The following is a 26752-nucleotide window of genomic DNA, read 5'->3' as shown; positions in this document are numbered from 1 at the left end:
CACACTGATGGTCATTCTACCATCCACCAGGACAGGGTATTCTCTATTAGACTTAGATGATGTCTTCTTCTGTATTCCATTAGTCCCAGAGTCAAAAGAAATTTTGAAGTAGCGAGGAGTCCAGCCGGTCTTTTTGGCCACCGTCACTGCAGTGTCTGTAGGTTTTTCTATGGTGACAGTGTGATATATGGTTCCCCCGCCAAGGTACAGGTTAGGATTAGGGTACGGGTTAGGGTACGGTTAGGATTAGCGTTAGGGTTACGGTTAGGATTAGCACTAGGGAATGGATACAGTTTATAGTACCAGTTAGTGTACGACAACGGGTTTGGTTAGAATCCGTGTTAGGGTGTGGGTTAGTGTTAGTATACAGGTTACGATTAGGTTGTGGGTTAGGGGACGGTTTAGGGTTAGGTTTAGCGTTAGGGAAAGGGTACGGATTAGGTCACTGTTTAGGGTACGACAACGGTTTAGGGTACCTGTTAGGGTTAGTGTTACTGTTAGTGTACGTGTTACAATTAGGACTTGGGTAAGTATAAGGGTTAGGGTTAGGGTACGTGTTAGTGTTAGTGTATGGGTTATTATTATGGCACAGCTTAGTGTAAGGTTTAGGGTTAGGGTTAGGGTTAGGGAACGGGTACGGTTTTGGTTACAGTTTAGTGTATGACAACATCAGCCTTAGGGGGTTTATCCAGGCACATTCACCTCTAGTGTATAAAAGAGGAACACCACTGGCAGGAAGGTCCGTTTCCCTGGTTACCAGAATGGGGAAAGCAGAAATGCTGCCACCAAATGGCCGTTGCCTGCAACAGCAGCTTTACAACCTGTGCTAATCAGCACTTCATATATGCACAAGTACTGGAGGGCTGTAAATGAAACCTACCCTCAAAATGTCTTCAGGGAGGTAATGGCCAAAATATTTCAAAATGTGGCACATATTTCAAGAAAACCATTTGAAGAGGTAAGCTGTACTCACAGTTTGAAGGAAAAAAAGGACATGCCTGAAAGCTAAATTTCAAGGCATTATGAGACACATGCAAATCCAACCACAAAGAGGTATCAGCTCACAGAAGTCAGAATAAAAGTTAGTAGAAAATCTACAAACAATAAATGCTGAAGGGGTTATGGAGAAGTGCATACCCTAAACTTTACATGGGACGTAACCTGGTAAGAGATATTAATGGAACAGAATGCAGGTGCCTTTACAAGGTAAACAATTGGCTACCATATGATCCAGCAGGCCCACTACTTGGTCTAAGGCCGAAGATGACAGAGTTGGAAAGACACAGGCAGGGAAATGTGCATTGCAGCAGTATTACAATAGCCAAGGCATGGAAGCAACCAAAAAGTCCATCAACAGATGAGTGGACAAAGAAGAACTGGTACATGTACAGACCGAATATTAGCCAAGGAAAAAAATGACACAATGCCATTTACAACACCGTAGACGAGTCTAGAAGTAATCACACAACTTGTCGTAAGTCAGAATGGGAAAGACACATATCCTATGATATCACTTATATCACTTATAGGTGTCACCTAAATACTGACACCAGTGAAGATATTTCCACAGAGAAAGGCAATCACAGATTTATTAAACAAACTTATGGTTCACCAATGGAAAGGTGTGAGGATTGGATACATTAGGATGTTGGGGTTAACAGAGATATACAAACACAGGTGAAGTATATAATCACCAGAGACCTGTAGAATACCAAGAGAAGACTACTGAACATTGTGTCATAACCTACATGGGAAAAGGATCCAAAGAACAAAAGATATGTGTATATGTGTAAAACAACCACATCTTGCACAGCTAGAACAAGCAAAACATCGTAATCACACTTGCTGTGATACAAAATGAAAATGAAATTTAAAAAACGAAGAAGAAGTAGTGGGATATAAAGTTAAGGGGCTTTATCCTGGCACATTCCATTCTAATTTACAACCTAGAACACGACTTCTATTAAGGCTCTGTTGCCCTAATAACCAGATTTGTTAAAGGAGAACTGTGCCTCTTTGTGGCCGTTTCACACAGCAGCAGCTCTAAACCCAGCGATAATGCTTGCTTGATATTCAAAGTAATTCCAGGCCTGTAAGTGACACCTGCCCTCTCAACAAATCCGTGGTTACTAAATCGAGCAAAAATCTCAAAAGACGTGCATATTTCAAAACGACAATTTAAAGAGGTATATTTTACGCACAGTTTGTATTCTCTTTCTTTTTCTCTCTGTTTTTTGGTTTAAAAAAAAGGGCAAGGAAAAATGCTCAACATCAGGAATTAATAAAGCCATGCAAATCCAGCCTACACAAACGTTCACCTCACAGCCGTCAGAATGATCACCAGCAAAAAACCCATATGTGTACCGCAGCACAATTTACAGTGTCTAAGACGGGGAAGCAACCCAAATATCCATCAGCAGATGGATGGATAAAGAAGTGGTACACGTTCACAGTGAAATATTACTCAGAAATGAAAAAGAATGAAGGAATGCCATTTGCAGCATCATGGATAGAATTAGAGATAATCATACTAAGTGAAGTAAGTCAGTCAGAAAGAGAAAGTCAAATATCATATGATACTACCTATATCTGAAATTTAAAAATTGATACCCATGAACTAATTTACAAGAGAGAAACAGGGACTTTCCAGGTTGTCCAATGGTTAAGAATCCGAGCTTCCACTTCAGGGGGCATGGGTTTGATCCCTGGTGTTGGGAGAACTAATATCACGCATGCCTCACGGTACGGCCAAACAAATAAAATAAAAGAGAGCGAAACAGACTCACAGACGTAGAAAACAAACTTATGGTTACCCATTGAGAAAGGTGGGCAGAAGGAATAAATCAGGAGGCTGGGAAAAATATTTACACACTAATACATATAAAATAGGTTATCAACAAGGACCTACTGTGTAACAAAGGGAACTCTACTCAACACTCTCTAATAACCTATATGGAAAAAGGATCTGAAGATGAACAGACATATGAATATACATAACCGAACAAGATTCTGTACGCCTACCACACACGGAATATTTTAAATCAACTTTACTTCAATAAAAAAGAAAAATTAAATTAAAACAAAAACAAGAAGTAACAGAACAGAAGATTTTGGGTGTTCGTTCTGTGACAGCCCACACTAATTTACAATCCAGGAGCCCATCTTCCACAGTGGGTCTGGTTACCCAAGTAACCAGAGAGGGGCATGAAGGAAATCCTACCGCCTGTGTCCATTTCCACAACAGCAACTTTAAAACATGTGCTTATGGGCACTTAATATTCACAAGGACTTCCAGGGTGTAAAGGACACCTGCCCTTTAACAGATGTCCTGTGGTATCTATCGAACAAAAATTCAACATACTCAGACTTTCAAAAAGCCAACGTCAACTGTAACTTTCTCCCATGATGGTAAAAAAAAAAAAAAAAAAACACATGCAAAGATGCTCAACATCTCGAATTATTAGACACATGCAAATCAAAACCACAACAAGGTATCACCTTGCACAGTCAGAATGGCCATCATCAAAGAGTTTACAAACCATAAATGCTGGAGAGGACTTGGAGAAAAGGGAACCCTCCTATGCTGTTGGTGAGATGTAAGCTGGTAACAGCCACTATAAAGCACAGTATGGAGATGCCTTTAAAAAGTAAAAATAGAGCTACCATATCATCCAGCAGTCCTACTCCTGGGCGTATATCTTCAGAAAGCCAGAATTCAAAAAGACAAATGCACCCAAACCCAAACATGCACTGCAGCACTATTTACAATAGCCAAGACATGGAGGCAACCAAAATGTCCATCAACAGATGAATGGATAATGAAAAGGTGCTACAGGTACACAATCAAATATTACTCAGAAATGAAAAAGCATGATCATCTCTAGGTCCGTTCCAGTTGCTGCAAATGGCATTATTTCATCCTAAGTGAAGTAAGTCAGATAGAAAAAGACAAATATCATATGATATCACTTATAGTGGCGTCGAAAAAGTGATAGAAATGAACAAATTTATGAAACAGAAACAAACCAACAGACTTCAGATATCCTTCAGGGAGAAAAAATTTTTAATCTGTTACCAATCATTAAATGTCAACCTGAAAAATGTAAGCAATAGATAACACTGTAAAGGCATTAATTCTCCCCAAATTAACCTATACCAGGCATTAGCAAACTAAACCTGGAGTTCACATCCAGCCTATCACCTTCTTTTGTAAATTAAATTTAATGAATGACCCCAAGAAAACCCATAATGAGAAGCCACGTCACACCTCTCAACGTGGCTATTATTCCAAAGTCTACAAATATGAAATGTTGTTCATGACACGGAGCAGGGAGTCCTAGCACACTGTTGCTGGGATTGTAAATTGGTACACCCACTATGAAAAGAATATGGAGGTCCTGAGAAAAGCTAAAAGTAGAACTATCACGTTAGCTAACAATTCCACTGCGTGGTGTATGTCCAAAGAAAATGAAGACACCAATTTGACAAGATACATGCATCCCAATGTTCATAGCAGCATTATTTACAATTGCCAACATATGGAAGCAAACTAAATGTCCATCAACAGACGAGTGGATAAAGAAGATGTGGTATGTATACACAATAGACGATTGCTCAGCCATTAAAAAGGATCAAATTCTGCCACTTGCAACAACGTGGATAGACCTAGAATAGTTATACCTACTTAAATAAGTTAGAGAAAGACAAATACTCTATGTCCTCACTTCTCTGTAGAATCTAAAATGCAAGAAAAGAATGTATAGAACAAAAGAGAAATAGACTCACAGAGAACAAATTACTGGTTACTGGTGAGGCAAGTGAAGGGGGGAGGGAAATACAGTAGTTTGTTTCTCTAAATCCAATACCCCTATGTATGAAATAAACAAACAAGGATCTATAGTACAACACAGGGAAATACAGCCATTATTGTGTAATCACTTTAGTGGAGCATGATCTATAAAAATATTCAATCCATATGTTGTACCCCTGAGACAAATCTAATATCGTAAATCAACTATACTTCAATTTAAGTAATCCATAGCGTGGCTGAATGGATTAAAGGAAGTTCAATTATACTGTGTACAAGAGATTCATGTTAACTTCTAATCCATATATAGTATAAAATTGAATGATTGGAAAAAAAAATACTCCATGAAATGATACTTGCCTGACTAGTCTATTATCAGGTAAAAAAGACTTGAAGTCAAACCTCTCAAAGGAAAGAAGGTTATCATATAATGATAAATGGATTCATTCATCAAGAAATCATGACACTTATAAATATGTATGCATCCAGCTTTGGAGCCTCTCAACATATAAAGAATATATTAACCCACGTGAAGGGGAAAATGTGCAGAAATAAAATAATGGTAAGAAACATCGATACCCAACTTTCAACACTGTATAGATCATCCGGGACATAATATCAATCAGGAAACACTGAACCTGACCACGCACTTGATATCAAATGAACCTAACATACATCTACAGTATATTCCACTCAACAGCAGCAAACCTTCCATTGTTCTTAAGTACACATAGAACATTGCCTAGGGTAGATCCTATGTTAAGGCACAAAACAAGTCTTCAAAAATCCAAGAATATTGAAATCATATCAAGGGTCATTTCCAACCACAATGGTATGAAACTGAAATTCAATAGGAAAAAGAATAATTGAAAATTAAAGAACACTTAGAAACTGAACAATAAGCTCCTGAATAGCCAATGCATACAGGAATAAATCAAAAGGGAAATTTAAAAGAAATCTTAAAGCAAACAAAATTGGAAACCCAAAGTACCTAAATTTATGGAATACAGGAACAAGACTGCAATTCAAAGAGTTATGTTTACAGTAATAAATGCATATATTTTCAAAGAATTCTTGAGAGGGGATCAAGATGATAGAGTAGGAAGATACTGAGCTCCCCTCCTGCCAAAGACACACCCAAATTACAACAACTTACACGGAAGGAAATTATCTCTGAAGACTAGCACGGAACGTTTTCCACAACTAAAGGTATAAGGAAGGAGAAACCACAAGGCAGGTAGGAGGACTGGAAACACAGTCTAATTGGAACCCACACATGGAGCACAGTGACCCACAGCTGGAAGATAGCACAACGGCATACGTCCTTCACATGGAGGGAAGGGTATGAGCCTGGCATTGGGCTGCTCAGCCCAGGGTTCCTACAGTGGAAGAAAAGAACACAGCAGGTCTGGCTTTGAAAACTTGCAGGGCTTATTTTCAGGAAATCTGGAGACTAAAGGAAACTGAGACTGCTCTCATAGGGCACACACAAATCTCACATGTTCTCAGTCCCTGTGCAGAGCCAACAGAGTGAAAGACACGTGTGCCAGACCCACTCGCTAATCTCGGAGAGCTTCTTGGAAAGGCAAGAGGCAACTGGGACTCCCACTAGGAACTGAGACATTGGCAAGCAACATTTTAGAGTCTTCCCTGGAACTGATTAGAATCAGGGACCTGCCCCATTTACCACCACGCCCATAGCACTCCTGCACCAGAAGCCCTCACAACCAGACACACTGGGGGCCTACGCTGTCCGCCTGTGCACCTGGAGCACCACACAGCCACCCATAATGGAGGGCTGCCTTGGATATCAGCACACCCATGGCAAGCAATCACATACTGCAGGGGCTCACAGCCATTTAGGCCAGAGTCCAATACCACCTACCAGCTTGTCTACAGCAGTTGACCCTGCCGTAAGAGAAAGGTGTGTGCAGCCCACACAGGGGACACCCCTGGAGCATGTGGCTCTCATGGCCAGAGGACAATGTGCTGCGGGGCCCTATCAGTCATCTCCTATATAAGGTCACTTCTCTGAGACCTGGGAATGTAACAACCTGAACCTAACGAATAAAGATGCACAGATAATTAGGAAACATAAGGAAATAGAGGAATATGTTACAAATGAAGTAACAAGACACGACATCAGAAAAAGAACTGAATAAAACGGGGATAAGCATTCTACCCGATACAAAAAAGTGTTCACAGTAATGATTATAAAGACGCTCACCCACGTCAGGAGAAGAATAGATGGACACAGTGAGAATTTCAACGGAGTAATAACATGTCAAAAAGAACCAAACAGTGAACAATACAATAAAAGAGATTAAAACACACACACACACACACACACACACACACAAACACACACACACGTACATGAGAGAAGCCACATTATACTGTATGATACAGAAAAACAGATCAGTGAAATGGAAAACGTAGCAGTGAAAATCACCCAAACTGAATAGCACAAAGTAAAAGCAATTAAGAGTATACGTAAAGGGACCTCTGAGACAACATCAAGAATATTAACATGAGCATTACAGGGGCCCCCGAACGACGAGAAGAGAGAAACGGGCAGATAACTTATTGGAGGATAGAGTAACTGATAACTTTCCTAACCTGGGGAAAGAAACACACATCCAAGTCCAGGAAAAACAGAGTCCCAAACAAGATGCAGACAAACAGGTCCACACCAAGACATATTATAAAGCTCCAAAAATTTTTAAATTTAAAGAGTGATCACAGAGGCAGTGAAATAAAAGGGTCTAGTTATGTTCAAGGTATTCCCATAAGACTGTCAGATGACTTCTCAGCACAATTTTCAGACTAGGAGAGAATGACAGGATATAATCAATGGGCTAAAAAGAAAAAGTCTACAACAGGAATACTCTACCAGCAAGATTATTATTCAGAATTGCAGGAGAGGGCTTCCCTGATGTCACACTGGTTGAGAATCTGCCTGCCAATGCAGGGGACGTGGGTTTGAGCCCTGATCCAGGAAGATCCCACATGCCACGGAGCAACTAAGCCTGTGTGCAACAACTACTGAGCCTGTGCTCTAGAGCCCACGAGACACAACTACTGAGCCTGCTAGCCACAACTACTGAAGCCTGAGCACCTAGAGCCCATGTTGCACAACAAGGAGAGCCACTGCAATGAGAAGCCCATGCACCACAATGGCCCATGTACCACAACGAAGAGTAGCCTCCACTTGCCACAACTAGAGAGGAGTCCACGCGCTGCAATGAAAACCTAATACAGCCAAAAATAAATAAATAAATAAATAAATTTATGGAGGAAAGAAAGAATTGAAGGAGAGATCAAGAGTTTCCCAGACGAGCAAAAGCTGAAAGAGTTCATCACTAATAAACCAGCCTTATATGCAATGTTGAAAGAATTTACTTAAGCTTAAAAGAAGTCTCACTAATTTCTGATAGTAACAAGAAAACAAACAAAAGTAAAACTCTCACTGAAAAGCCTACACATAGAGTAAGGGTAATAGATCAAACATTTTTTTAGCTTCTGTAAAGAATAAAAGACAATAGTAGTATGTTTTTTTAAAAAAAGAGAGGGCCCAAATAAACCAGAAATGAAAGCGAGGATGTTACAACAGACACCACAGAAATACAAAGTATCCTAAGATACACACAGGGTAACTCAGGGCTCAGACTGGACAGAGCCCAGTCTCCCTTCCACTGTACATGAGTTACAGGAGCCTCAGGAACTGAGGAGGGGGTCCCTGAGGGGAGGCACAAGATAGAAGATGTTAGGCATTAACCTGACTGTATTTATGTTAAACCTGCCTGAACTACATTCACATGAGATTGTTTTGTCCTGAATGTACATTGGCACCTTTAGTCTGAACTGCAGATCTTTGGCTTCACCACCTCCACTGACAGCATTAGCTTCACCTGCTGTGGACCATCTCCTATAAGATTTCTAGAACCACAAAGCATCGAAGTTTCACAGGACACAGAGTCTGTGAGACTCCACTCAGAGTCTCAGAGTCTCAACCCCACTCAGAGACGTAGAGTCACAACAGAGACTCCACTCTTGGAGGACACACACAGTAGTGTGCACATCAGGACCCAAGGGAAGGAGCAGTGACCCCACAGGAGACTGAGAAGACCTACCTGCTACTTTTAGAGGGTCTCCTGCAGAGGCGGGGGGTGACTGGGGCTCACCGTGCGGACAAGGACACTGGCAGCAGAAGTTCTGGGAAGTCCTCCTTAGCGTGAGCCCTCCCAGAGTCCGCAGGTAGCCCCACCAAAGAGCCAGGTAGGTCACAGTTCTGGGTCGCCTCAGGCCAAACAACAAACAGAGAGGGAACTCTGCCCCATGCATCAGCAGACAAACGGATTAAAGTTTTATTGAGTTCTGCCCACCAGAGCAACACCCAGCTCTACCCACCACCAGCCCCTCACATCAGGAATGCTGCACAAGCCTCTAAGATAGACTCATCCAGCAGAGAGCAGACAGCAGAAGCAAGAAGAACTACAGTTCTTCAGCCTGTGGATGGAGAACCACATGCACAGAAAGATAGACAAAATGAAAAGGCAGAGGAATTTGTACCAGATGAAGGAACAAGATAAAACCCCAGAAAAACAACTAAATGAGGTGGAGATAGGCAACCTTCCAGAAAAAGAATTCAGAATAATGATAGTGAAGATGACCCAAGACCTTGGAAAAGGAATGGAGGCAAAGATCGAGAAGATGCAAGAAATAGTTAACAAAGACCTAGAAGAACTAAAGAACAAACAAACAGAGATGAACAATACAATAACTGAAATGAAAAATACACTAGAAGGGGGCTTCCCTGGTGGCGCAGCGGTTGAGAGTCCACCTGCCGATGCAGGGGACATGGGTTCGTGCCCTGGTCTGGTAAGATCCCACATGCCACGGAGCGGCTGGGCCTGTGAGCCATGGCCGCTGAGCCTGCGCATCCAGAGCCTGTGCTCCACAATGGGAGAGGTCACAAAAGTGAGAGGCCCGTGTACCCCACACACACACACACACACACACACACAAATACACTAGAAGGAATCAATAGTAGACTAACTGAGGCAGAAGAACGGATAACTGGCCTGGAGACAGAAAGGTGGAATTCACTGCTGCAGAAAAGAATAAAGAAAAAAGAATGAAAAGAAATGAAGACAGCTTAAGAGACCTCTGGGATAACATTAAATGCAACAAATTTTGCATTACAGGGATCCCAGAAGGTGAAGACAGAGAGAAAGGACCCGAGAAAATATCTGAAGAGATTATAGTCGAAAACTTCCCTAGCATGGGAAAAGAAATAGCAGCCACCCAAGTCCAGAAAGCACAGAGAGTCCCAGGCAGGGTAAACCCAAGAAGAAAAATGCCGAGACACATAATAATCAAACTGACAAAAATTAAAGACAAAGAAAAATTATTGAAAGCACAAGGGAAAAATGACAACATACAAGGGAACTCCCATAAGGTTAACAGCTGATTTCTCAGCAGAAACTCTACACACCAGAAGGGAGTGGGCTGATATATTTAAAGTGATGAAAGGGAAGAACCTACAACCAAAAGAACTCTACCCAGCAAGATCTCATTCAGATTCGATGGAGAAATCAAAAGCCTTACAGACAAGCAAAAGCTAAGAGAACTCAGCACCACCAAACCAGCTCTACAACAAATGCTAAAGGAACCTATCTAAGTGGGAAACACAACAGAAGAAAAGAAGCTACAAAAACAGACACATAACAATTAAGAAAACAGTAATAGGAATATACATATCAATATTTACCTTAAATGTGAATGGATTAAATGCTCCAAACAAAAGACACAGTCTTGCTGAATGGATACAAAAACAAGATCCATATATATGCTGTCTATAAGAGACCCATTTCAGACCTAGGGAAACATACAGACTGAAAGTGAGGGGATGGAAAAGGATATTCCTCGCAAATGAAAATCAAAAGGAAGCTGGAGTAGCAATACTCACATCAGATACAATAGACTTTAAAATAAAGAATGTTACAAGAGACAAGGAAGGACACTACCTAATAATCAAGGGATCAGTCCAAGAAGAAGACATAACAATTATAAACATATATGTGCCCCACATAGGAGCACCTCAATACATAAGGCAACTGCTAACAGCTATAAAAGAGAAAATCGACAGTAACACAATAATAGCAGGGACTTTAACACTTTACTTACACCAATGGAGATCATCCAGACAGAAAATTAATAAGGAAACACAAACTTCAAATGACACAATAGACCAAATAGATTTAATTGATATCTATAGGACATTCCATCCAAAAACAGCAGATTACATGTTCTTCTCAACTTCACGCAGAACATTCTCCAGGATAGATCACATCTTGGGTCACAAATAAAGCCTCAGGAAATTTAAGAAAACTGAAATCATATCAAGCATCTGTTCTGACCACAAGGTTATGAGATTAGAAATCAATTACAGGGAAAATATATGTAAAAAACAGAAACACATGGAGGCTCAACAATACGTCACTAAATAACCAAGACATCACTGAAGAAAGAAAAGAGGAAATTAAAAACAACCTAGAGAAAAATGACAACAAAAACATGACGATCCAAAACCTACGGGATGCAACAAAAGCAGTCCTAAGAGGGAAGTTTATAGCAATACAAGCCCACCTCAAGAAACCAGAAAACTCTCAAATAAACAATCTAACCTTACACCTAAAGGAATTAGAGAAAGAAGAAAGAAACCCAAAGTTAGTAGAAAGAAAGACATCATAAAGATCAGAGCAGAAATAAATGAAATAGAAACAAAGAAAACAATAGCAAAGATCAATAAAACTAAAATCTGGTTCTTTGAGAAGATAAACAAAGATGATCAATCGTTAGCCAGACTCAAGGAAAAGAGGGAGAGGACTCAAATCAATAAAATTAGAAGTGAAAAGGGAGAAGTTGCAACAGACACCACAGAAATACAAAGCATCCTAAGAGACTTCTACAAGCAACTCTATGCCAATAAAATGGACAACCTGGAAGAAATGGACAAATTCTTAGAAAGGTATAACCTTCCAAGACTGAAAGAGGAATAAATAGAAAATATGAATAGGCCAATCACAAGTAATGAAATTGAAACTGTGATGAAAAATCTTCCAACAAACGAAAGTCCAGAACCAGATGGCATCAGAGGTGAATTCTATCAAATATCTAGACAAGAGCTAACACCCAACCTTCTCAAACTCTTCAGAAATTTGCAGGGAAAGGAACACTCCCAAACTCATTCTATGAGGCCACCATCACACTGATACCAAAACCAGACAATGGTACTACAGAAAAAGAAAATTATTAGAGGCCAATATTACTGATGAATATAGATGTAAAAATCCTCAACAAAATAATAGCAAACAGAATTGAACAACACATTAAAAAGATCATACACCATGATCAGGTGGGGTCTATCCCAGGAATGCAAGGGTTCTTCAATATACACAAATCAATCAATGTGATACACCACATTAACAAATTGTAGAATAAAAACATCATCTCAATAGAAGCAGGAAAAAATGTTGACAAAATTCAACACCCATTTATGATTAAAAAGTCTCCAGAAAGTGAACACTGAGGAAATCTACCTCAACATAATAAAGGCCATATATGACAAACCCACAACAAACATCATTCTCAATGGTGAAAAACTACAAGAATTTCCTCTAAGATCAGGAACAAGACAAGGATGTCCACTCTCACCAGTATTATTCAACATAGTTGTGGAAGTCTTAGACACAGCAATCAGAGAAAGAAAGAAAGAAAAGCAATACAAATTGGAAAAGAAGTAAAATTATCACTGTTTGCAAATGACACGATACTACACATACTGAATCTTAAAGATGACACTAGAAAATTACTAGAGCTAATCAATGAATTTGGTAAAGTTGCAGGATACAAAATTAATGCACAGAAATCTCTTGCATTCCTCTACACTAACAATGAAAGATCAGAAAGAGAAATTAAGGAAACAATCCCATACACGATTGCAACAAAAACAATAAAATATGTAGGAATGAACCGACCTAAGGAGGTCAAAGTCCTATACTCAGAAAACTATAAGACACTGCTGAAAGAAATCAAAGATTATATAAACAGATGGGAGTATTAACCATATGCTTGGATTAGAAGAATCAATGTTGTGAAAATGACTATACTACCCAAAGCAATCTACAGATTCAGTGCAATCCCTATCAAATTATCAGTGGCATTTTCTACAGAACTAGAACAAAAAAATCTTAAAATTTGTATGGAGACACAAAACACCCCGAATAGCCAAATCAGTCTTGAGGGAAATTAAAAGAGCTGGAGGAATCAGACTTCCTGACTTCAGACTATACTACAAAGCTTCAGTAATCAAGACTATATGGTACTGGCACCAAAACAGAAATATAGATCAATGGAACAGGATAGAAATCCCAGAGATAAACCTACATACTTATGGCTAACTCATCTATGACAAAGGAGGCAAGGATAAACAATGGAGAAAAGACAGTCTCTTCAGTAGGTGGTGCTGGGAAAACTGGACAGTTACACGTAAAAGAATGAAATTAGAACATCCATAACACCATACACAAAAATAAACTCCAAATAGATTAGAGATCTAAATGTTAAAGACCAGACGCTATTAAACTCTTAGAAGAAAACATAGGCAGAACACCCTATGACATAAATCACAGCAAGATCCTATTTGACCCACCTCCTAGAGAAATGGAAACAAAAACAAAAATAAACAAATGGGACCTAATGAAACTTAAAAGCTTTTGCACAGCAAAGGAACACATAAAGAAGACGAAAAGACAACCCTCAGAATGGGAGAAAATATTTTCAAATGACGCAAATGACAAAGGATTAATCTCCAAAATTTACAAGCAGCTCATGTAGCTCAATATCACAAAAACAAACAACCCAATCCAGGAATGGGCAGAAGAACCTAAATAGACATTTCTCCAAAGACGATATACAGGTTGCCAACAAACACATGAAAGGATGCTGAACATCACTAATCACTACAGAAATGTGAATCAAAACTACAGTGAGGTATCACTCACAGCAGTCCGAATGGCAATCATCAAAAAATCTACAAAAAATAAATGCTGGAGAGGCATTTATTGGAGAAAAGGGAACACTCTTTCAGTGTTGGTGGGAATGTAAATTGATATAGCCATTAGGGAGAACGGTATGGAGGTTCCTTAAAAAACTAAAAATAGAAGTACCATACGACCCAGCAATCCAACTCCTGGGCATTTACCCTGAGAGGACCATAATTCAAAAAGAGTTATGTTCAACAATGTTCATTGCAGCTCTATTTACAACAGCCAGGACATAGAAGCAACCTAAGTGTCATCGACTGATGAATGGATAAAGAAGATCTGGCACATATATACAATGGAATATCACTCAGCCATAAAAGGAAACAAAACTGAGTTATTTGTAGCGAGATGGATGGATGTAGAGACTGTCCTACACAGTAAAGTAAGTCAGAAAGAGAAAAACAAATAGCGTGTGCTAACACAGATATATGGAGTCTAAAGAAAAAAAAGTTTATGAAGAACCCAGGGGCGGGACAGGATTAAGGACACAGACGTACAGAAAGGACTTGAGCACACGGGGAGGGGGAAGGGTAAGCTGGGACAAAGTGAGAGAGTGGCACGTACATATATACATTACCGAATGTAACATCGATAGTTACTGGGAAGAAGCCACATAGCACAGGGAGATCAGCTCAGTGCTTTGTGAACACCTAAAGTGCTGGGATAGAGACAGTGAGAGAGAGGTGCAAGAGAGAGGGGATATGGTGGTATACATATAGCTCATTCGCTCTGTTATACAGCAGAAACTAACACATCATTGTAAAGCAATTATACTCCAATAAAGTTGTAAAATGAAAAAAAAAAGAAAGCCCAGAGATAAACCTACATACCAGTGGTCAATAATCTATGACACAGGAGGCAAGACTATACAATGGAGAAAAGACAGTCTCTTCACTCAGTGGTTCTGGGAAAAATGGGCAGCTAAATGTAAAAGAATGAAATTAGAATACTCCCTAACACCATACAGAAAAAGAAATTCAAAATGGATTAGAGACCTTAATGTAAGACCGGACCGTATAAAACTGTTAGAGGAGAAAATAGGAAGAATACTCTGACATAAATCACAGCAAGATCTTTTTTGATCCACCTCCTAGAGTAATGCAATAAAAAAGAAAAATAAACAAATGGGACCTAATGAAACATAAAAGCTTTTGCAAAGCAAAGGAAAGTAAAAACAAGACGAAAAGACAACCCTCGGAATGGGAGAATATATTTGCAAATGAGTCAACAGACAAAGGATTAATCTCCAATAATATATAAACAGCACATGCAGCTCAAAAGTAAAAAAACCAAACAACCCAATACAAAAATGGCAGAAGATCTAAATAGACATTGATTCCAAGAAGAGAGAGAGATGGCCAAGAAGCACACGAAAAGCTTCTCAACATCACTAATTATTAGAGAAATGCAAATCAAAACTACAATGAGGAACCGCCTCACACCTGTTAGAATGGACATCATCGGAAAATCTACAAACAACAAATGCTGGGGAGGGTGTGGAGAAAAGGAACCCTCTTCCACTATTGGTGGGAATGTAAATTGATACAGTCACTATGGAGAACAATATGGAGGTTCCTTAAAAATCTAAAAATAGAATTACCATATGATCCAGCAATCTCACTACTGGGCATATACCCAGAGAAAAACATAAATCGAAAAGACACATTCACCACAGTGTTCATTGCAGCACTATTTACGATAGCCAGGTAATGGGAGCAACCTAAATGCACACAGAGAGACGAATGGATAAAGATGTGGTACATATATAAAATGGAATGTTACTCGGCCATAAAAAGGAATGAAACTGGGTCATTTGTACAGACGTCGATGGACCTAAAGACTGTCGTACAGAGTGAAGTAAGTCAGAAAGAGAAAAAGAAATATTGTATATTAATGCATATATGTGGAACCAAGAAAAATGGAACAGATGAACTGCTTTGCAGGGCAGAAATAGAGACACATATGTAGAGAACAAACATATGGACACCAAGGGGGGAAAGCCGTCGGGGGTGGGGAAGGGGGTAGCGCTGGGATGAATTCGGAGTTTGGGATTGACTTGTATACACCCATAGGTATAAAATCGATAACCAGAAAGAACCTGCTGTATAAAAATAATAAAATTAAAAATTAAAACATAAATAAACATACAAAAAGTAAAACAGAAAAAAACAGTTCTTCCATTCCCATACATGTATTTATATGAATGAATTATTTCCATGCTTCTGTCTATAAATACAAAAAAAGAGGAGTAAAACCTACCTTGAACCAAAAAAGAAAAGAATAAAAACAGAACCCACCAGTTATAAACAGGAAAACCCTATCAGGGCACTTACTCCACAGGTAAGGAATCCTGAAGTTGGTCAGAGGTGGGTAATCATCTCCCATGCGGCCAGCAGCACCCCCGCAAGGAGCGTCCTCATTGCAAAGCTGGGGGACCGTGCTGAGGCATCTCTGAGTAAACGTGAGCTGAACTCCAGGCCAGCTGCTGCTGAACTGTTCCCACACTTCCCAGGTAAAACACCTGAATGTGTGCAAGGACTTGAAAGCCTAGAGGAAGGGTCGTAGAGCCACACCAGCAACAGCACGCAGGCCGACTTGGTGCCTGCAGGCCAGCCAGGATGGTCCCGGCCCCGGGCGCTCTTCTGGAAGCTTTCCATTTCCCTGCCTGAGATACCCCTCCTGTCCCGGCCCCCACTGCTTTTTTCCTTACTCACCTCTGCCCGGGGAGAAATTCCAGCAGCAGATATGGGTGACACATCCTCTTCTTTAGCAGTTGGCAGCTTGGCAACTCCTGCAGAAAGCCCAGCAGAGCCCCACTCACACCGGGCCACCCAAAAAACCGTGGCCCCTCACTCCCTCCCACCAGCCCAGCCCTGACACTGCTGACGAGGCAGAGAATATGGCGTCAGACACAACTGAAGGGGCTCTTGCTGCCTGGAGCGGTGTTTATATTGACCTCAAACCAGGCACACCTGGAGAGGGCTGGCCGGCAGTGTCAGGCTGCCCAGGTCAGCCAATCCTCGCCCCTCTGGGGCTCACAGCAGCAGAAAATGGACCTTGATGAAGCAACCAGGTCCAAGGAACGGGTGTGGGCTCCTGAGAGTCAGGATAGACAAGGGGCTGCAGCTCTGGCTTGTTTTCTAATAATTTTATCTGGCCCATGAGTGGGAGACAACTTCAAGAAGACCCTCTCCTAATGAGAGGAACCCAGGAGTCAGGGAGAGGAGGGGTGGTGGGTAGAGACAGAGGCCTGGTGTCCTGGCTGCAGTGGAAGTCTCTGGAAGACCAGGTGGAGGGAGGCTGCACAGAGTGACGCCCAGTATCACGGACCTGTTGGAGCTGCTGTTTGTTAGTTCAAGTCGTGCTCTGAGGTGCTCTGTGTCAGCCCTGAGCAACAGGTGAGCTGGGGGTGCTCTGCAATGGGGGCTATGTGCACGGTTCCTGTGTGCCCAGTCTTGCTGGGTACCTGCACAGGTGAGCACCATATCCTGGAAGGGGCCTGACCATGAGAGCCCCGTGGGCTACTGGGTACTTGGTAAAGGACGTCAGGGCAGTGAAGCAACTGAGAATATACATCCAGGAGTTCCTAATTCCTACACACTGATGGTCATTCTACCATCCACCAGGACATGGTATTCTCTATTAGACTTAGATGATGTCTTCTTCTGTATTCCATTAGTCCCAGAGTCAAAAGAAATTTTGAAGTAGCGAGGAGTCCAGCCGGTCTTTTTGGCCACCATCACTGCAGTGTCTGTAGGTTTTTCTATGGTGACAGTGTGATATACGGTTCCCCCGCCAAGGTACAGGTTAGGATTAGGGTACGGGTTAGGGTACGGTTAGGATTAGCGTTAGGGTTACGGTTAGGATTAGCATTAGGGAATGGATACAGTTTATAGTACCAGTTAGTGTACGACAACGGGTTTGGTTAGAATCCGTGTTAGGGTGTGGGTTAGTGTTAGTATACGGGTTAGGATTAGGTTGTGGGTTAGGGGACGGTTTAGGGTTAGGTTTAGCGTTAGGGAAAGGGTACGGATTAGGTCACTGTTTAGGGTACGACAACGGTTTAGGGTACCTGATAGGGTTAGTGTTACTGTTAGGGTACGTGTTACAATTAGGACTTGGGTAAGTATAAGGTTTAGGGTTAGGGTTAGGGTACGTGTTAGTGTTCGTGTATGGTTTATTATTATGGCACAGCTTAGTGTAAGGTTTAGGATTAGGGTTAGGGTTAGGGAACGGGTACGGTTTTGGTTACAGTTTAGTGTATGACAACATCAGCCTTAGGGGGTTTATCCAGGCACATTCACCTCTAGTGTATAAAAGAGGAACACCACTGGCAGGAAGGTCCGTTTCCCTGGTTACCAGAATGGGGAAAGCAGAAATGCTGCCACCAAATGGCCGTTGCCTGCAACAGCAGCTTTACAACCTGTGCTAATCAGCACTTCATATGCACAAGTACTGGAGGGCTGTAAATGAAACCTACCCTCAAAATGTCTTCAGGGAGGTAATGGCCAAAATATTTCAAAATGTGGCACATATTTCAAGAAAACCATTTGAAGAGGTAAGCTGTACTCACAGTTTGAAGGAAAAAAAGGACATGCCTGAAAGCTAAATTTCAAGGCATTATGAGACACATGCAAATCCAACCACAAAGAGGTATCAGCTCACAGAAGTCAGAATAAAAATTAGTAGAAAATCTACAAGCAATAAATGCTGAAGGGGTTATGGAGAAGTGCATACCCTAAACTTTACATGGGACGTAACCTGGTAAGAGCCATTAATGGAACAGAATGGAGGTGCCTTTACAAGGTAAACAATTGGCTACCATATGATCCAGCAGGCCCACTACTTGGTCTAAGGCCGAAGATGACAGAGTTGGAAAGACACAGGCAGGGAAATGTGCATTGCAGCAGTATTACAATAGCCAAGGCATGGAAGCAACCAAAAAGTCCATCAACAGATGAGTGGACAAAGAAGAACTGGTATATGTACAGACCGAATATTAGCCAAGGAAAAAAATGACACAATGCCATTTACAACACCGTAGACGAGTCTAGAAGTAATCACACAACTTGTCGTAAGTCAGAATGGGAAAGACACATATCCTATGATATCACTTATATCACTTATAGGTGTCACCTAAATACTGACACCAGTGAAGATATTTCCACAGAGAAAGGCAATCACAGATTTACTAAACAAACTTATGGTTCACCAATGGAAAGGTGTGAGGATTGGATACATTAGGATGTTGGGGTTAACAGAGATATACAAACACAGGTGAAGTATATAATCACCAGAGACCTGTAGAATACCAAGAGAAGACTACTGAACATTGTGTCATAACCTACATGGGAAAAGGATCCAAAGAACAAAAGATATGTGTATATGTGTAAAACAACCACATCTTGCACAGCTAGAACAAGCAAAACATCGTAATCACACTTGCTGTGATACAAAATGAAAATGAAATTTAAAAAACGAAGAAGAAGTAGTGGGATATAAAGTTAAGGGGCTTTATCCTGGCACATTCCATTCTAATTTACAACCTAGAACACGACTTCTATTAAGGCTCTGTTGCCCTAATAACCAGATTTGTTAAAGGAGAACTGTGCCTCTTTGTGGCCGTTTCACACAGCAGCAGCTCTAAACCCAGCGATAATGCTTGCTTGATATTCAAAGTAATTCCAGGCCTGTAAGTGACACCTGCCCTCTCAACAAATCCGTGGTTACTAAATCGAGCAAAAATCTCAAAAGACGTGCATATTTCAAAACGACAATTTAAAGAGGTATATTTTACGCACAGTTTGTATTCTCTTTCTTTTTCTCTCTGTTTTTTGGTTTAAAAAAAAGGGCAAGGAAAAATGCTCAACATCAGGAATTAATAAAGCCATGCAAATCCAGCCTACACAAACGTTCACCTCACAGCCGTCAGAATGATCACCAGCAAAAAACCCATATGTGTACCGCAGCACAATTTACAGTGTCTAAGACGGGGAAGCAACCCAAATATCCATCAGCAGATGGATGGATAAAGAAGTGGTACACGTTCACAGTGAAATATTACTCAGAAATGAAAAAGAATGAAGGAATGTCATTTGCAGCATCGTGGATAGAATTAGAGATAATCATACTAAGTGAAGTAAGTCAGTCAGAAAGAGAAAGTCAAATATCATATGATACTACCTATATCTGAAATTTAAAAATTGATACCCATGAACTAATTTACAAGAGAGAAACAGGGACTTTCCAGGTTGTCCAATGGTTAAGAATCCGAGCTTCCACTTCAGGGGGCATGGGTTTGATCCCTGGTGTTGGGAGAACTAATATCACGCATGCCTCACGGTACGGCCAAACAAATAAAATAAAAGAGAGCGAAACAGACTCACAGACGTAGAAAACAAACTTATGGTTACCCATTGAGAAAGGTGGGCAGAAGGAATAAATCAGGAGGCTGGGAAAAATATTTACACACTAATACATATAAAATAGGTTATCAACAAGGACCTACTGTGTAACAAAGGGAACTCTACTCAACACTCTCTAATAACCTATATGGAAAAAGGATCTGAAGATGAACAGACATATGAATATACATAACTGAACAAGATTCTGTACGCCTACCACACACAGAATATTTTAAATCAACTTTACTTCAATAAAAAAGAAAAATTAAATTAAAACAAAAACAAGAAGTAACAAAACAGAAGATTTTGGGTGTTCGTTCTGTGACAGCCCACACTAATTTACAATCCAGGAGCCCATCTTCCACAGTGGGTCTGGTTACCCAAGTAACCAGAGAGGGGCATGAAGGAAATCCTACCGCCTGTGTCCATTTCCACAACAGCAACTTTAAAACATGTGCTTATGGGCACTTAATATTCACAAGGACTTCCAGGGTGTAAATGACACCTGCCCTTTAACAAATGTCCTGTGGTATCTATCGAACAAAAATTCAACATACTCAGACTTTCAAAAAGCCAACGTCAACTGTAACTTTCTCCCACGGTGTTAAAAAAAAAAAAAAACACATGCAAAGATGCTCAACGTCTCGAATTATTAGACACATGCAAATCAAAACCACAACAAGGTATCACCTTGCACAGTCAGAATGGCCATCATCAAAGAGTTTACAAACCATAAATGCTGGAGAGGACTTGGAGAAAAGGGAACCCTCCTATGCTGTTGGTGAGATGTAAGCTGGTAACAGCCACTATAAAGCACAGTATGGAGATGCCTTTAAAAAGTAAAAATAGAGCTACCATATCATCCAGCAGTCCTACTCCTGGGCATACATCTTCAGAAAGCCAGAATTCAAAAAGACAAATGCACCCAAACCCAAACATGCACTGCAGCACTATTTACAATAGCCAAGACATGGAGGCAACCAAAATGTCCATCAACAGATGAATGGATAATGAAAAGGTGCTACAGGTACACAATCAAATATTACTCAGAAATGAAAAAGCATGATCATCTCTAGGTCCATTCCAGTTGCTGCAAATGGCATTATTTCATTCTAAGTGAAGTAAGTCAGATAGAAAAAGACAAATATCATATGATATCACTTATAGTGGAGTCGAAAAAGTGAGAGAAATGAACAAATTTATGAAACAGAAACAAACCAACAGACTTCAGATATCCTTCAGGGAGAAAAAATTTTAAATCTGTTACCAATCATTAAATGTCAACCTGAAAAATGTAAGCAATAGATAACACTGTAAAGGCATTAATTCTCCCCAAATTAACCTATACCAGGCATTAGCAAACTAAACCTGGAGATCACATCCAGCCTATCACCTTCTTTTGTAAATTAAATTTAATGAATGACCCCAAGAAAACCCATAATGAGAAGCCACGTCACACCTCTGAACGTGGCTATTATTCCATAGTCTACAAATATGAAATGCTGTTCATGACACGGAGCAGGGAGTCCTAGCACACTGTTGGTGGGATTGTAAATTGGTACACCCACTATGAAAAGAATATGGAGGTCCTGAGAAAAGCTAAAAGTAGAACTCTCACGTTAGCTAACAATTCCACTGCGTGGTGTATGTCCAAAGAAAATGAAGACACCAATTTGACAAGATACATGCCTCCCAATGTTCATAGCAGCATTATTTACAATTGCCAACATATGGAAGCAAACTAAATGTCCATCAACAGACGAGTGGATAAAGAAGATGTGGTATGTATACACAATAGACGATTGCTCAGCCATTAAAAAGGATCAAATTCTGCCACTTGCAACAACGTGGATACACCTAGAATAGTTATACCTACTTAAATAAGTTAGAGAAAGACAAATACTCTATGTCCTCACTTCTCTGTAGAATCTAAAATGCAAGAAAAGAATCTATAGAACAAAACAGAAATAGACTCACAGAGAACAAATTAGTGGTTACTGGTGAGGCAAGTGAAGGGGGGAGGGAAATACAGTAGTTTGTTTCTCTAAATCCAATACCCCTATGTATGAAATAAACAAACAAGGATCTATAGTACAACACAGGGAAATACAGCCGTTATTGTGTAATCACTTTAGTGGAGCATGATCTATAAAAATATTCAATCCATATGTTGTACCCCTGAGACAAATCTAATATCGTAAATCAACTATACTTCAATTTAAGTAATCCATAGCGTGGCTGAATGGATTAAAGGAAGTTCAATTATACTGTGTACAAGAGATTCATGTTAACTTCTAATCCATATATAGTATAAAATTGAATGATTGGAAAAAAAAATACTCCATGAAATGATACTTGCCTGACTAGTCTATTATCAGGTAAAAAAGACTTGAAGTCAAACCTCTCAAAGGAAAGAAGGTTATCATATAATGATAAATGGATTCATTCATCAAGAAATCATGACACTTATAAATATGTATGTATCCAGCTTTGGAGCCTCTCAACATATAAAGAATATATTAACCCACGTGAAGGGGAAAATGTGCAGAAATAAAATAATGGTAAGAAACATCGATACCCAACTTTCAACACTGTATAGATCATCCGGGACATAATATCAATCAGGAAACACTGAACCTGACCACGCACTTGATATCAAATGAACCTAACATACATCTACAGTATATTGCACTCAACAACAGCAAACCTTCCATTGTTCTTAAGTACACATAGAACATTGCCTAGGGTAGATCCTATGTTAAGGCACAAAACAAGTCTTCAAAAATCCAAGAATATCGAAATCATATCAAGGGTCATTTCCAACCACAATGGTATGAAACTGAAATTCAATAGGAAAAAGAATAATTGAAAATTAAAGAACACTTAGAAACTGAACAATAAGCTCCTGAATAGCCAATGCATACAGGAATAAATCAAAAGGGAAATTTAAAAGAAATCTTAAAGCAAACAAAATTGGAAACCCAAAGTACCTAAATTTATGGAATACAGGAACAAGACTGCAATTCAAAGAGTTATGTTTACAGTAATAAATGCATATATTTTCAAAGAATTCTTGAGAGGGGATCAAGATGATAGAGTAGGAAGATACTGAGCTCCCCTCCTGCCAAAGACACACCCAAATTACAACAACTTACACGGAAGCAAATTATCTCTGAAGACTAGCAGGGAACGTTTTCCACAACTAAAGGTATAAGGAAGGAGAAACCACAAGGCAGGTAGGAGGACTGGAAACACAGTCTAATTGGAACCCACACATGGAGCACAGTGACCCACAGCTGGAAGATAGCACAACGGCATACGTCCTCCACATGGACGGAAGGGTATGAGCCTGGCATTAGGCTGCTCAGCCCAGGGTTCCTACAGTGGAAGAAAAGAACACAGCAGGTCTGGCTTTGAAAACTTGCAGGGCTTATTTTCAGGAAATCTGGAGACTAAAGGAAACTGAGACTGCTCTCATAGGGCACACACAAATCTCACATGTTCTCAGTCCCTGTGCAGAGCCAACAGAGTGAAAGACACGTGTGCCAGACCCACTCGCTAATCTCGGAGAGCTTCTTGGAAAGGCAAGAGGCAACTGGGACTCCCACTAGGAACTGAGATATTGGCAAGCAACATTTTAGAGTCTTCCCTGGAACTGATTAGAATCAGGGACCTGCCCCATTTACCACCACGCCCATAGCACTCCTGCACCAGAAGCCCTCACAACCAGACACACTGGGGGCCTACGCTGTCCGCCTGTGCACCTGGAGCACCACACAGCCACCCATAATGGAGGGCTGCCTTGGATATCAGCACACCCATGGCAAGCAATCACATACTGCAGGGGCTCACAGCCATTTAGGCCAGAGTCCAATACCACCTACCAGCTTGTCTACAGCAGTTGACCCTGCCGTAAGAGAAAGGTGTGTGCAGCCCACACAGGGGACACCCCTGGAGCATGTGGCTCTCATGGCCAGAGGACAATGTGCTGCGGGGCCCTATCAGTCATCTCCTATATAAGGCCACTTCTCTGAGACCCGGGAATGTAACAACCTGAACCTAACGAATAAAGATGCACAGATAATTAGGAAACATAAGGAAATAGAGGAATATGTTACAAATGAAGTAACAAGACACGACATCAGAAAAAGAACTGAATAAAACGGGGATAAGCATTCTACCCGATACAAAAAAGTTTCACAGTAATGATTATAAAGACGCTCACCCACGTCAGGAGAAGAATAGATGGACATAGTGAGAATTTCAACGGAGTAATAACATGTCAAAAAGAACCAAACAGTGAACAATACAATAAAAGAGATTAAAACACACACACACACACACACACGTACATGAGAGAAGCCACATTATACTGTATGATACAGAAAAACAGATCAGTGAAATGGAAAACGTAGCAGTGAAAATCACCCAAACTGAATAGCACAAAGTAAAAGCAATTAAGAGTATACGTAAAGGGACCTCTGAGACAACATCAAGAATATTAACATGAGCATTACAGGGGCCCCCGAACGACGAGAAGAGAGAAACGGGCAGATAACTTATTGGAGGATAGAGTAACTGATAACTTTCCTAACCTGGGGAAAGACACACATCCAAGTCCAGGAAAAACAGAGTCCCAAACAAGATGCAGACAAACAGGTCCACACCAAGACATATTATAAAGCTCCAAAAATTTTTAAATTTAAAGAGTGATCACAGAGGCAGTGAAATAAAAGGGTCTAGTTATGTTCAAGGTATTCCCATAAGACTGTCAGATGACTTCTCAGCACAATTTTCAGACTAGGAGAGAATGACAGGATATAATCAATGGGCTAAAAAGAAAAAGTCTACAACAGGAATACTCTACCAGCAAGATTATTATTCAGAATTGCAGGAGAGGGCTTCCCTGATGTCACACTGGTTGAGAATCTGCCTGCCAATGCAGGGGACGTGGGTTTGAGCCCTGATCCAGGAAGATCCCACATGCCACAAAGCAACTAAGCCTGTGTGCAACAACTACTGAGCCTATGCTCTAGAGCCCACGAGACACAACTATTGAGCCTGCTAGCCACAACTGCTGAAGCCTGAGCACCTAGAGCCCATGTTGCACAACAAGGAGAGCCACTGCAATGAGAAGCCCATGCACCACAATGGCCCATGCACCACAACGAAGAGTAGCCTCCACTTGCCACAACTAGAGAGAAGTCCACGCGCTGCAATGAAAACCTAATACAGCCAAAAATAAATAAATAAATTTATGGAGGAAAGAAAGAATTGAAGGAGAGATCAAGAGTTTCCCAGACGAGCAAAAGCTGAAAGAGTTCATCACTAATAAACCAGCCTTATATGCAATGTTGAAAGAATTTACTTAAGCTTAAAAGAAGTCTCACTAATTTCTGATAGTAACAAGAAAACAAACAAAAGTAAAACTCTCACTGAAAAGCCTACACATACAGTAAGGGTAATAGATCAAACATTTTTTTAGCTTCTGTAAAGAATAAAAGACAATAGTAGTATGTTTTTTTAAAAAAAGAGAGGGCCCAAATAAACCAGAAATGAAAGCGAGGATGTTACAACAGACACCACAGAAATACAAAGTATCCTAAGATACACACAGGGTAACTCAGGGCTCAGACTGGACAGAGCCCAGTCTCCCTTCCACTGTACATGAGTTACAGGAGCCTCAGGAACTGAGGAGGGGGTCCCTGAGGGGAGGCACAAGATAGAAGATGTTAGGCATTAACCTGACTGTATTTATGTTAAACCTGCCTGAACTACATTCACATGAGATTGTTTTGTCCTGAATGTACATTGGCACCTTTAGTCTGAACTGCAGATCTTTGGCTTCACCACCTCCACTGACAGCATTAGCTTCACCTGCTGTGGACCATCTCCTATAAGATTTCTAGAACCACAAAGCATCGAAGTTTCACAGGACACAGAGTCTGTGAGACTCCACTCAGAGTCTCAGAGTCTCAATCCCACTCAGAGACGTAGAGTCACAACAGAGACTCCACTCTTGGAGGACACACACAGTAGTGTGCACATCAGGACCCAAGGGAAGGAGCAGTGACCCCACAGGAGACTGACAAGACCTACCTGCTACTTTTAGAGGGTCTCCTGCAGAGGCGGGGGGTGACTGGGGCTCACCGTGCGGACAAGGACACTGGCAGCAGAAGTTCTGGGAAGTCCTCCTTAGCGTGAGCCCTCCCAGAGTCCGCAGGTAGCCCCACCAAAGAGCCAGGTAGGTCACAGTTCTGGGTCGCCTCAGGCCAAACAACAAACAGAGAGGGAACTCTGCCCCATGCATCAGCAGACAAACGGATTAAAGTTTTATTGAGCTCTGCCCACCAGAGCAACACCCAGCTCTACCCACCACCAGCCCCTCACATCAGGAATGCTGCACAAGCCTCTAAGATAGACTCATCCAG

Source organism: Phocoena phocoena, chromosome 2 (assembly GCF_963924675.1).
Source record: "Phocoena phocoena chromosome 2, mPhoPho1.1, whole genome shotgun sequence".
NCBI classification, from domain to species: domain Eukaryota; kingdom Metazoa; phylum Chordata; class Mammalia; order Artiodactyla; family Phocoenidae; genus Phocoena; species Phocoena phocoena.
The sequence above is the reverse complement of the archived record's forward strand: the minus strand, read 5'-3'. Positions refer to the sequence as shown.